Genomic DNA, 12430 nt, shown 5'->3' on the forward strand with positions numbered 1-12430 from the left:
GGAGTTCCTGGAGCAGCTTCCGGAGGAGTTCCTGGAGCAACTTCCGGAGGAGTTCCTGGAGCAACTTCCGGAGGAGTTCCTGGAGCAACTTCCGGAGGAGTTCCTGGAGCAACTTCCGGAGGAGTTCCTGGAGCAACTTCCGGAGGAGTTCCTGGAGCAACTTCCGGAGGAGTTCCTGGAGCAACTTCCGGAGGAGTTCCTGGAGCAACTTCCGGGGGAAATCCTGGAGCAACTTCCGGAGGAGTTCCTGGAGCAACTTCCGGAAGAGTTCCTGGAGCAACTTCCGGAGGAGTTCCTGGAGCAACTTTCGGAGGAGTTCCTGGAGCAACTTCCGGAGGAGTTCCAGGAGCAACTCCCGGAGGAATTCGTGGAGGAACTTCCGGAGGAATTCGTGGAGGAACTTCCGGAGGAATTCCTGGAGGAGCTTCGGGAGGAATTCCTGGAGGAACTTCGGGAGGAATTCCTGGAGGAACTTCCGGAGGAATTCCTGGAGGAACTTCCGGAGGAATTCCTGGAGGAACTTCCGGAGGAATTCCTGGAGGAACTTCCGGAGGAATTCCTGGAGGAACTTCCGGAGGAATTCCTGGAGGAACTTCCGGAGGAATTCCTGGAGGAACTTCAGGAGGAATTCCTGGAGGAACTTCCGGAGGAATTCCTGGAGGAACTTCCGGAGGAATTCCTCGAGGAACTTCCGGAGGAATTCCTCGAGGAACTTCCGGAGGAATTCCTGGAGGAACTTCCGGAGGAATTCCTGGAGGAACTTCCGGAGGAATTCCTGGAGGAACTTCCGGAGGAATTCTTGGAGGAACCTCCGGAGGAATTCCTGGAGGAACTTCCAGAGGAATTCCTGGAGGAACTTTCGGAGGAATTCCTGGAGGAACTTCCGGAGGAATTCCTGGAGGAACTTCCGGAGGAATTCCTGGAGGAACTTCCGGAGGAATTCCTGGAGGAACTTCCGGCGGAATTCCTGGAGGAACTTCCGGCGGAATTCCTGGAGGAACTTCCGGCGGAATTCCTGGAGGAACTTCCGGCGAAATTCCTGGAGGAACTTCCGGCGGAATTCCTGGAGGAACTTCCGGAGGAATTCCTGGAGGAACTTCCGGAGGAATTCCTGGAGGAACTTTCGGAGGAATTCCTGGAGAAACTTCCGGAGGAATTCCTGGAGGAACTTCCGGAGGAATTCCTGGAGGAACTTTCGGAGGAATTCCTGGAGAAACTTCCGGAGGAATTCCTGGAGGAACTTCCGGAGGAATTCCTGGAGGAACTTCCGGAGGAATTCCTGGAGGAACTTCCGGAGGAATTCCTGGAGGAACTTCCGGAGGAATTCCTGGAGGAACTTCCGGAGGAATTCCTGGAGGAACTTCCGGAGGAATTCCTGGAGGAACTTCCGGAGGAATTCCTGGAGGAACTTCCGGAGGAATTCCTGGAGGAACTTCCGGAGGAATTCCTGGAGGAACTTCCGGAGGAATTCCTGGAGGAACTTCCGGAGGAATTCCTGGAGGAACTTCCGGAGGAATTCCTGGAGGAACTTCGGAGGAATTCCTGGAGGAACTTCCGGAGGAATTCCTGGAGGAACTTCCGGAGGAATTCCTGGAGGAACTTCCGGAGGAATTCCTGGAGGAACTTCCGGAGGAATTCCTGGAGGAACTTCCGGAGGAATTCCTGGAAGAACTTCCGGAGGAATTCCTGGAGGAACTTCCGGAGGAATTCCTGGAGGAACTTCCGGAGGAATTCCTGGAGGAACTTCCGGAGGAATTCCTGGAGGAACTTCCGGAGGAATTCCTGGAGGAACTTCCGGAGGAATTCCTGGAGGAACTTCCGGAGGAATTCCTGGAGGAACTTCCGGAGGAATTCCTGGAGGAACTTCCGGAGGAATTCCTGGAGGAACTTCCGAAGGAATTCCTGGAGGAACTTCCGGAGGAATTCCTGGAGGAACTTCCGAAGGAATTCCTGGAGGAACTTCCGGAGGAATTCCTGGAAGAACTTCCTGAGGAATTCCTGGAAGAACTTCCTGAGGAATTCCTGGAGGATCTTCCGGAGGAATTCCTGGAGGAACTTCCGGAGGAATTCCTGGAGGAACTTCCGGAGGAATTCCTGGAGGAACTTCCGGAGGAATTCCTGGAGGAACTTCCGGAGGAATTCCTGGAGGAACTTCCGGAGGAATTCCTGGAGGAACTTCCGGAGGAATTCCTGGAGGAACTTCCGGAGGAATTCCTGGAGGAACTTCCGGAGGAATTCCTGGAGGAACTTCCGGAGGAATTCCTGGAGGAACTTCCGGAGGAATTCCTGGAGGAACTTCCGGAGGAATTCCTGGAGGAACTTCCGGAGGAATTCCTGGAGGAACTTCCGGAAGAATTCCTGGAGGAACTTCCGGAGGAATTCCTGGAGGAACTTCCGGAGGAATTCCTGGAGGAACTTCCGGAGGATTTCCTGGAGGAACTTCCGGATGAATTCCTGGAGGAACTTCCGGGTGAATTCCTGGAGGAACTTCCGGAGGAATTCCTGGAGGAACTTCCGGAGGAATTCCTGGAGGAACATCCGGAGGAATTCCTGGAGGAACTTCCGGAGGAATTCCTGGAGGAACTTCCGGAGGAATTCCTGGAGGAACTTCCGGAGGAATTCCTGGAGGAACTGCCGGAGGAATTCCTGGAGGAACTTCCGTAGGAGTTCCTGGAGGAACATCCGGAGGAATTCCTGGAGGAACTTCCGGAGAAATTCCTGGAGGAACTTCCGGAGGAATTCCTGGAGGAACTTCCGGAGGAATTCCTGGAGGAACTTCCGGAGGAATTCCTGGAGGAACTTCCGGAGGAATTCCTGGAGGAACTTCCGGAGGAATTCCTGGAGGAACTTCCGGAGGAATTGCTGGAGGAACTTCCGGAGGAATTGCTGGAGGAACTTCCGGAGGAATTCCTGGAGGAACTTCCGGAGGAATTCCTGGAGGAACTTCCGGAGGAATTCCTGGAGGAACTTCCGGAGGAATTCCTGGAGGAACTTCCGGAGGAATTGCTGGAGGAGCTTCCGGAAGAATTTCTGGAAGAACTTCCGGAAGAATTTCTGGAAGAATTCCTGGAGGCACTTCCGGAGGAGCTCCTGGAGGAACTTCCGGAGGAATTCCTGGAGGAGCTTCGGGAGGAATTCCTGGAGGAACTTCGGGAGGAATTCCTGGAGGAACTTCCGGAGGAATTCCTGGAGGAACTTCCGGAGGAATTCCTGGAGGAACTTCCGGAGGAATTCCTGGAGGAACTTCCGGAGGAATTCCTGGAGGAACTTCCGGAGGAATTCCTGGAGGAACTTCCGGAGGAATTCCTGGAGGAACTTCCGGAGGAATTCCTGGAGGAACTTCCGGAGCAATTCCTGGAGGAGATGTCGGAGGAATTCCTGGAGGAACTTCCGGAGGAATTCCTGGAGGAACTTCCGGAGGAATTCCTGGAGGAACTTCCGGAGGAATTCCTGGAGGAACTTCCGGAGGAATTCCTGGAGGAACTTCCGGAGGAATTCCTGGAGGAACTTCCGGAGGAATTCCTGGAGGAACTTCCGGAGGAATTCCTGGAGGAACTTCCGGAGGAATTCCTGGAGGAGCTTCCGGAGGAATTCCTGGAGGAACTTCCGGAGGAATTCCTGGAGGAACTTCCGGAGGAATTCCTGGAGGAACTTCCGGAGGAATTCCTGGAGGAGCTTCCGGAGGAATTCCTGGAGGAACATCCGGAGGAATTCCTGGAGGAAGTTCCGGAGGAATTCCTGGAGGAAGTTCCGGAGGAATTCCTGGAGGAACTTCCGGAGGAATTCCTGGAGGAACTGCCGAGGAATTCCTGGAGGAACTTCCGGAGGAGTTCCTGGAGGAACATCCGGAGGAATTCCTGGAGGAACTTCCGGAGAAATTCCTGGAGGAACTTCGGGAGGAATTCCTGGAGGAACTTCCGGAGGAATTCCTGGAGGAACTTCCGGAGGAATTCCTGGAGGAACTTCCGGAGGAATTCCTGGAGGAACTTCCGGAGGAATTCCTGGAGGAACTTCCGGAGGAATTCCTGGAGGAACTTCCGGAGGAATTCCTGGAGGAACTTCCGGAGGAATTCCTGGAGGAACTTCCGGAGGAATTCCTGGAGGAACTTCCGGAGGAATTCCTGGAGGAACTTCGGAGGAATTCCTGGAGGAACTTCCGGAGGAATTCCTGGAGGAACTTCCGGAGGAATTCCTGGAGGAACTTCCGGAGGAATTCCTGGAGGAACTTCCGGAGGAATTCCTGGAGGAACTTCCGGAGGAATTCCTGGAGGAACTTCCGGAGGAATTCCTGGAGGAACTTCCGGAGGAATTCCTGGAGGAACTTCCGGAGGAATTCCTGGAGGAACTTCCGGAGGAATTCCTGGAGGAACTTCCGGAGAATCTTCCGGAGGAATTCCTGAAGGAATTTCTGGAGGAATTTCTGGAGGAATTTCTGGAGGAATTTCTGGAGGAATTCCTGGAGGAATTACCGGAGGAATTCCTAGAGGAATTACCGGAGGAATTCCTAGAGGAATTCCTAGAGGAATTTACGGAGGAATTCCTGGAAGCTTCCAAAGAAATCCGGAGAATTTTTGATGCATAAATTTAGCCCACGCCGCCGCTGGTAGCCAATGGCGTGACGCCGTCACGCCGCCGCCGATAAAATTTCAATTGGCGCACAGGTCTAGAATCGAATACGTAACCAAACACAGAATCGAATACAGAATTAAATACAGAATCAAATACAGAACTTTTTACAAAATTAAATACCGAATCGAATACAAAACCAAACACAGAAATAAATACAGAATCTAATACAGAACCGAATTTAGAATACTGAATCGAATACATATTTAGATAAAGAATCGAATACAGATTCGAATACAGAACTGTATGTTAAATCCAATTAAGTTGGTTCAGAATTAAATATAGACTCGTATTCAGAACCAAATAAAGAATCGAATACAGAATTGAAATCAAGATCGAATTCAAAACGAAAACACAACCGACTACTGAACCAAATATAGAATCAACTACTGAGCAGAATGCAGAATCTAATTAAGAACCAAATGAAGAATCGAATACAGAATCCATTACAAAATCGAATTCAGAACCAAATACAGAATCGAATATGGAACCGTATACAAAATCAAATACAAAGCAGAATACAAAATCGAAAATGGAATCAAATACAAAACCAAATAAAGGTTCGAATACAGAAATTGAATTTGGAATCGAATACAGGTTCAAATTAAGTACCAAATAAAAAATCTGATACAGAATCAAATAAAGTTTTGAATACAGAATCGATTTCAGAATCTAATAAAGAATCGGATACCAAATGAAGAATACAGAACCGTATACAGAATCGGTAAACAGAACTAACTACAGATTCGTCACAGAATCGAATACAGAGTAGAATACAAAATTGAATACAGATTCGAATTCAGAACAAAATTAAGAATCGAATATAGAATCAAGAATTGAGCAGAATTCAGGATGAAATACAGAATCGAATTTATTCAATGAATTCCTATAAAGAATCTAAAGCGGAAGAATCTAGTGACGAGTCAAATACTGATTCGAATACAAAACCAATAAAGAATCAAATACAGAATACAAATACAGATTTGAATGCAGAATCGAATACTAAACCAATTACAGAATCGAAAACAGAATTGAATGCAGAATTTAATACAGAATCGAATAAAGATTGGAATACAGAATCGAATACTGAACCGGATACAAAGTTATGTTAAACAATCACGTTAGAGTAACGTTTCTGACCACTTACGACACGCTGTAATTCACTGCTATTCGACCGCTCTAACAATATGTACTAGCAATTCCCCGAAAAAGATTGCAACGATAAACGCTTCTGACAGTCAACGTGCTTCAACCGTACGTGCTCCAGGCCGAAGTTGTCAAATGGCGAATCATTGCCGAACGGAACCACATCATCCGCCCGGTACCACTTAGTTGCTTCATTTTCCAAGAAATCTACGGCTGTCTTCACATGAATTCCCTTCCTGCACAGGCAGGATTCGGCACGCAGCATACACGGAGCGTATGCACATCTGAGTGACATGGGAAAATCATTCACCCATCGACGGCCGCCACCACCGGTGGTGGAAACATATGCCGTCAGGGAATACCGCTGCAGATCAAACGCCTCTGAACATGGGTCGCCCTTTTGCGGGGATTTCCCCGGTAGCGAACAATTTCCCCGAAAAGACAAAACTTTTCTCGTTAGGAATCATATTCGAGCGGGGCGGAAAATTTGTTCGGTCAGCATGGCTAATTGAATTGCTATTGAGCTTCGGCGGTACGTGCCCATTCGTCATCCGTATCACATGTGTGGATAAAGAACAATCAGAGGAATGCTGGATTCATCTGGTAAATGAACTAACTTTTTGAAGATGAAAGCAATTGGAAATTCAAGAGGAGGATTAAGTTCTATATAAAATGTTGTTCTTGTTCTTTTTGTTATTTGTTTTTGGCTAAAGCTTTCACATTTTGTTTGATTAGTTGACCATTAGTAGATTTGCTCTTTCAGAATAGATAGAGTCCGTTGAGAATTAAGTTTAATTACACTGCTTGGCTATAAAAAATGGCGAGATGCTTTTGAGTCGCAATGCCAGCTATGAACATGGTAATCAACTGGTCAATTTCTTTTATTAAACGGTTGTACAAATTCCAAAATGATTTGGTCAGTTGAGAGTTGTTCGTTTGTGGATTTTTCCTCCTTTTTTCATAAAAAATGGCATTCAAGCGGACTGATTTTTAAATTTCCTAATTCCAAAATTCTTTAATTCCCTGATTTCTTAATTCCCGGATTTCTAAATTCCTTTTTTTGTTCATTCCTTTATTTTTACAGTCCTTAATTGCTTCCCAATTCTTTATTTCCTTTATTCTTTTGTTCCTTCATTTCTTGATTTCTTAATTTCTTTATTCCTTCATTCCTTCATCTCTTCATTCCTCCTCTGAGGAATGAATGAATTTTTCTTCTCTTTTACTGTAACTTATCTACAACGTGCTGCCTATGATCGCATATCAGTCCCATCTTTGCTGGGTTTCCTATTCATATGGGACAAATATGCGACTGTGTGCAGTGTGCTGTTTAAGCCGTTTTTTATTCCCTAATTTCCTAGTAAAATCATTACAGCATTGATATTTATTGTTTATTAAACTACTTTTGACCTGCAAAATAATTGCACCTTGAATATCCTTTTTCCGGACGTTCCAGAATTTTATCCAGCAATTAAAACTGTGTTTAATTGTATGCTCTGGTTTTCTGTAAAAAAGGCTTCGAAGCTTAAAACAACCATTCTACCATCTGCAATTCCTAGCACCAAAAGCTAACTCTAACAAATACTCCCCGCTCATAAATCCACCATGGGGGCGACCATTCAAGACAGTAAGCCTGAACAAAAAAAAAAAAAACAGAACGTTCCACGTTCCGCATCCTGATCACTGATGGTATTGAGGGCGGAATCACCACCACCGAACAAACACCCGGCACAAACTTTTGTTTTCAATCACATTTGAACAACTGGGGATGGTCTTTTTACGAATGCGTTTCCACTGGTGTGGTCATCCACACCCGTGCCGTTGTCCCCGCCGCACCGACATGGAATTTTCCACTTTTAAGACGATCAAGATAGCCACCTCCTGCCTCCCCTTACCGTATATTTATATTTCACTCCAGTCATTGGAATGCGCCCGGAATTCGGAATCCGGAATCGAGAAGACACCCCGAATGCAATCCGGCAGAATTGCGAATCAACGCTGCTGGAAATGAAGCATGTGTTTGCGCGTTTGCCTTGCTAGAGAGAGAGTGCGGTTGGGCGAGTTTACACTCTTCTCGAGTGGTTTCGGACGAAAACATAAAGAGCTATCTGGCAAGTGCCATAAATTTTCATTTATGACTTTTGGCACCGGGGAACTCTGGCCAGGCTAGGAAGCTGCCAGCTTCCAGTCGGTCCGGAAATGTGGAACGCTTTCGGGTAAAGTGTGCAGTCGTAAAAACGAACGCTTTGTTTGCGTTGTTGACCCAGGATCTAGTCCTAGAAGGAGTGGGTTGTCGAAGAGCTGCTGATGCAACTTCTGTACGGAAAGATGGTGGCACCGAGTTCAGCAGAGGGCATTGTTCTACGGAATTAAAAAAATATAGAGTTGATGCTTCTGCATTATACAGTTTTTGCATGGCTATGGATTCCATTTGGAAACGGGCAACCGTTTGTGTATGATGGTTTTGAGAATTAATTCGAGTTTCGGTTGCACACATTATGAGTACGAGTCATCGTCAACGAGTAGCGTGAATCCGAGCTTAATGACTTGCAGTCCGTGGTTGCTGACAAAAGAAACAAAATTTTCGGGGATTGGATTCCTTGTTTATACGTACAGTCATTCCATTAAATGCCGATACAGTGGGTCAAAGAATTTCGTGAAAATTGGTATTTTTGTTCCTTATCACAAAATATTAGTATTCAAAAACTTAGGATAATCAGACTACCAATGAGCATTTCCATGCTGAAGCGATTTCAAAAATGAATTTTTTTTCTCCATCATGGGCGGCTGCTCGCTTTAGCCTTGACCTGGGCCCAGTCGACTTCCTTTATTTCTTTGTTGAGGCTATGGCGCCACGATGCCTGGCTCTGTCTCTGCTGCAATATCCGGCCGGATTCCTGTCTAGTGCTTGCTTGCAGATTTCGAATAGCCGACCCATCTCCATTTACGCTCTCGAATTCCTGTTTATACCGGTTTATGAGTGGTGGCATCGTCGATGGAGCTCAGCATTCGAGATCCACTTGTGAGGCCATCTGGCCCGAATTATAGAACGTAGACATCGGTAGATAAATACTTGCAGTTTCTGCGTGATCTCTGCTGATAGTCCTCCTTGATCCGTACTCCTACCAGACGCTAACTGGCTGCCCTATATTAGCGCCACGGCGTTCTGATATGCAGATTGCTATGCACTATTACGGGCACAAATCTCCCGAATTGAGGTGACCGTGCCCCTGGAGCCGACGTTCTGATGCAGAACGCTCTGGCCGAGCGCTCTTCTATGCAGGGCCAACAAGACCAATTCGTTGAATGTCAGCAAGAACAACCCCTCCAACTTTACGGGTGTCTGAAAAGCAGTGGAGAAGGTCGCGAACTTTCAAAATTTTGGCAGCCAGTAAGCGTCGGATAGGAGCACGGATCAAGAAGGACCAGGAATTCCTCCGGAAGTTCCTCCAGTAATTCCTCTGGAAGTTCTTCCAGAAATTCTTCCGGAAATTCCTCCAAGAATTCCTCCGGAAGTTCCTCCAGGAATTCCTCCGGAAGTTCCTCCAAGAATTCCTCCGGAAGTTCATCCGGAAGTTCCCCCAGGAATTCCTCCGGAAGCTCGAGAACTCCTCCGGAAGTTCCTCCAGGAATTCCTCCGGAAGTTCCTCCAGGAATTCCTCCGGAAGTTCCTCCAGGAATTCCTCCGGAAGTTCCTCCAGGAATTCCTCCGGAAGTTCCTCCAGGAATTCCTCCGGAAGTTCCTCCAGGAATTCCTCCGGAAGTTCCTCCAGGAATTCCTCCGAAGTTCCTCCAGGAATTCCTCCGGAAGTTCCTCCAGGAATTCCTCCGGAAGTTCCTCCAGGAATTCCTCCGGAAGTTCCTCCAGGAATTCCTCCGGAAGTTCCTCCAGGAATTCCTCCGGAAGTTCCTCCAGGAATTCCTCCGGAAGTTCCTCCAGGAATTCCTCCGGAAGTTCCTCCAGGAATTCCTCCGGAAGTTCCTCCAGGAATTCCTCCGGAAGTGCCTCCAGGAATTCCTCCGAAAGTTCCGCCAGGAATTCCTCCGGAAGATCCTCCAGGAATTCCTCCGGAAGTTCCTCCAGGAATTCCTCCGGAAGTTCCTCCAGGAATTCCTCCGGAAGTTCCTCCAGGAATTCCTCCGGAAGTTCCTCCAGGAATTCCTCCGGAAGTTCCTCCAGGAATTCCTCCGGAAGTTCCTCCAGGAATTCCTCCGGTAGTTCCTCCAGGAATTCCTCCGGAAGTTCCTCTAGGAATTCCTCCGGAAGTTCCTCCAGGAATTCCTCCGGAAGTTCCTCCAGGAATTCCTCCGGAAGTTCCTCCAGGAATTCCTCCGGAAGTTCCTCCAGGAATTCCTCCGGAAGTTCCTCCAGGAATTCCTCCGGAAGTTCCTCCAGGAATTCCTCCGGAAGTTCCTCCAGGAATTCCTCCGGAAGTTCCTCCAGGAATTCCTCCGGAAGTTCCTCCAGGAATTCCTCCGGAAGTTCCTCCAGGAATTCCTCCGGAAGTTCCTCCAGGAATTCCTCGGAAGTTCCTCCAGGAATTCCTCCGGAAGTTCCTCCAGGAATTCCTCCGGAAGTTCCTCCAGGAATTCCTCCGGAAGTTCCTCCAGGAATTCCTCCGGAAGTCCCTCCAGGAATTCCTCCGGAAGCTCCTCCAGGAATTCCTCCGGAAGTTCCTCCAGGCATTCATCCGCAAGTTCCTCCAGGAATTCCTCCGGAAGTTCCTCCAGGAATTCCTCCGGAAGTTCCTCCAGGAATTCCTCCGAAAATTCCTCCGGAAGTTCCTCCAGGAATTCCTCCGGAAGTTCCTCCAGGAATTCCTCCAGAAGTTCCTCCAGGAATTCCTCCGGAAGTTCCTCCAGGAATTCCTCCGGAAGTTCCTCCAGGAATTCCTCCGGAAGTTCCTCCAGGAATTCCTCCGGAAGTTCCTCCAGCAATTCCTCCGGAAGTTCCTCCAGGAATTCCTCCGGAAGTTCCTCCAGGAATTCCTCCGGAAGTTCCTCCAGGAATTCCTCCGGAAGTTCCTCCAGGAATTCCTCCGAAGTTCCTCCAGGAATTCCTCCGGAAGTTCCTCCAGGAATTCCTCCGGAAGTTCCACCAGGAATTCCTCCGGAAGTTTCTCCAGGAATTCCTCCGGAAGTTCCACCAGGAATTCCTCCAAAAGTTCCTTCAGGAATTTCTCCGGAAGTTCCTTCAGGAATTCCTCCGGAAGTTCCTTCAGGAATTCCTCTGGAAGTTCCTCCAGGGATTCCTCCGGAAGTTCCTCCAGGAATTCCTCCGGAAGTTTCTTCAGAAATTTCTCCGGAAGTTCCTACAGGAATTCCTCTGGAAGCTCCTTCAGAATTTTCTTCGGAAGTTCCTCCAGAAATTCCTCCGAAAGTTCCTCCAGGCGTTCCTTCGAAAGTTGCTCCTGGAGTTGCTCCGGAAGATCCTCCAGGAATTTTCCCGGAAGTTCCTCCAGGAATTCCTCCGGAAGTTTCTCCAGGAATTCCTCCGGAAGTTTCTTCAGGAATTCTTCCGGGAGTTTCTTCAGGAATTTCTCCGGAAGTTCCTCCGGAAGTTCCTCCAGGAATTCCTCCGGAAGTTCCTACATTCCTCCGGTAGTTCCTCCAGGAATCTACATACAAGAAGCGACAATCACCAGAAAACGGATTTCAATCATTTCCCTTCTACCATAAGTATAAATCATCTAAGCTATAATAAACTCTATCGTAGCGATCCCGAACTGTCTCAACATCTATTATGAACATAAACACAACCGTTTCTATCTCTACAAACATTTCTCTAATAAAAAGGTTCCATAGCAGTCGCTAGAGCCGGAAGCGGTCAACAAGCCGCTCCATACTCTCTTCCTCTATCTTCTATTATCTCACAAATTTACTACCCTGAAACTGAACTGTTTCGGACCCCTTATGGGTCTGAAGCAGAGGACGGGACGCTCGAGCCTACCAGTCAGTGGATGGAAAGGTCCGTTGTGACAAAGGGTCTATCACAAGCCTCGGATAACCTGGAATAAGTTTTCCACGAGTCGAGTTCACATTGATTTCATGAGTTCTATAAATTAATCGTCACGTTGAAAATTTAAGCCAGCAGTGTAAACGTATTGCCTAATGTTATACAACGTAGATTGGCCACGGCCCGGGGATACGTTGAGTGTAACAAGTATAACAAGAATATAACAAGACTCTGTGTTTGGTTTCTGTTTTCGTATCGTTATTTGGTTATTAATTCGATTCAATTTCCGTTTCTGTATTCTGTCCTGTATTTCATTCTGTATTCGATTCTGTATTAGGTTCTGTATTCGATTCTGTAATGGTTTCTGTATACGATTCTATATTTGGTTCTGTATCTGATTCGGTATTTTGGCTCTGTGATTGATTCTTCGTTTGGTTCTGCATTCGATTTTGTATTCGTTTTGCATTCGATCCTAATTTCAATTCTCTGACGTAATCTGAAGAAGTGACGTAAGCGCCAAATTACAACCTGCATGTTTTGCATTTGTCTGTTAAAGAGATCGATGGGTATTACTCGTTAACACCATTTTTGGAAAATGGTGTGTACGTTACTTTTTCAGATACGGCAGTTTTGCAGTCGATTTTTTATTTGGTTCTGATTTTGTATTCAGCCCCTGTCTCCTATTCTAAAGTTGGTTCTGATGAA

The 12430-nt window shown here is 47.3% G+C and overlaps 1 protein-coding gene across 3 annotated transcripts in view; it reads right to left on the bottom strand.

Annotated features, from left to right (window-relative positions):
- LOC134225416 (G protein-coupled receptor kinase 2) overlaps nt 1-12430 on the bottom strand; it is a 419868-nt gene that overhangs the window by 152374 nt on the left and 255064 nt on the right. The gene's annotated exons all lie outside the window — the stretch shown is intronic.

This window comes from Armigeres subalbatus, chromosome 1 (assembly GCF_024139115.2).
Source record: "Armigeres subalbatus isolate Guangzhou_Male chromosome 1, GZ_Asu_2, whole genome shotgun sequence".
Lineage (NCBI taxonomy): Eukaryota > Metazoa > Arthropoda > Insecta > Diptera > Culicidae > Armigeres > Armigeres subalbatus.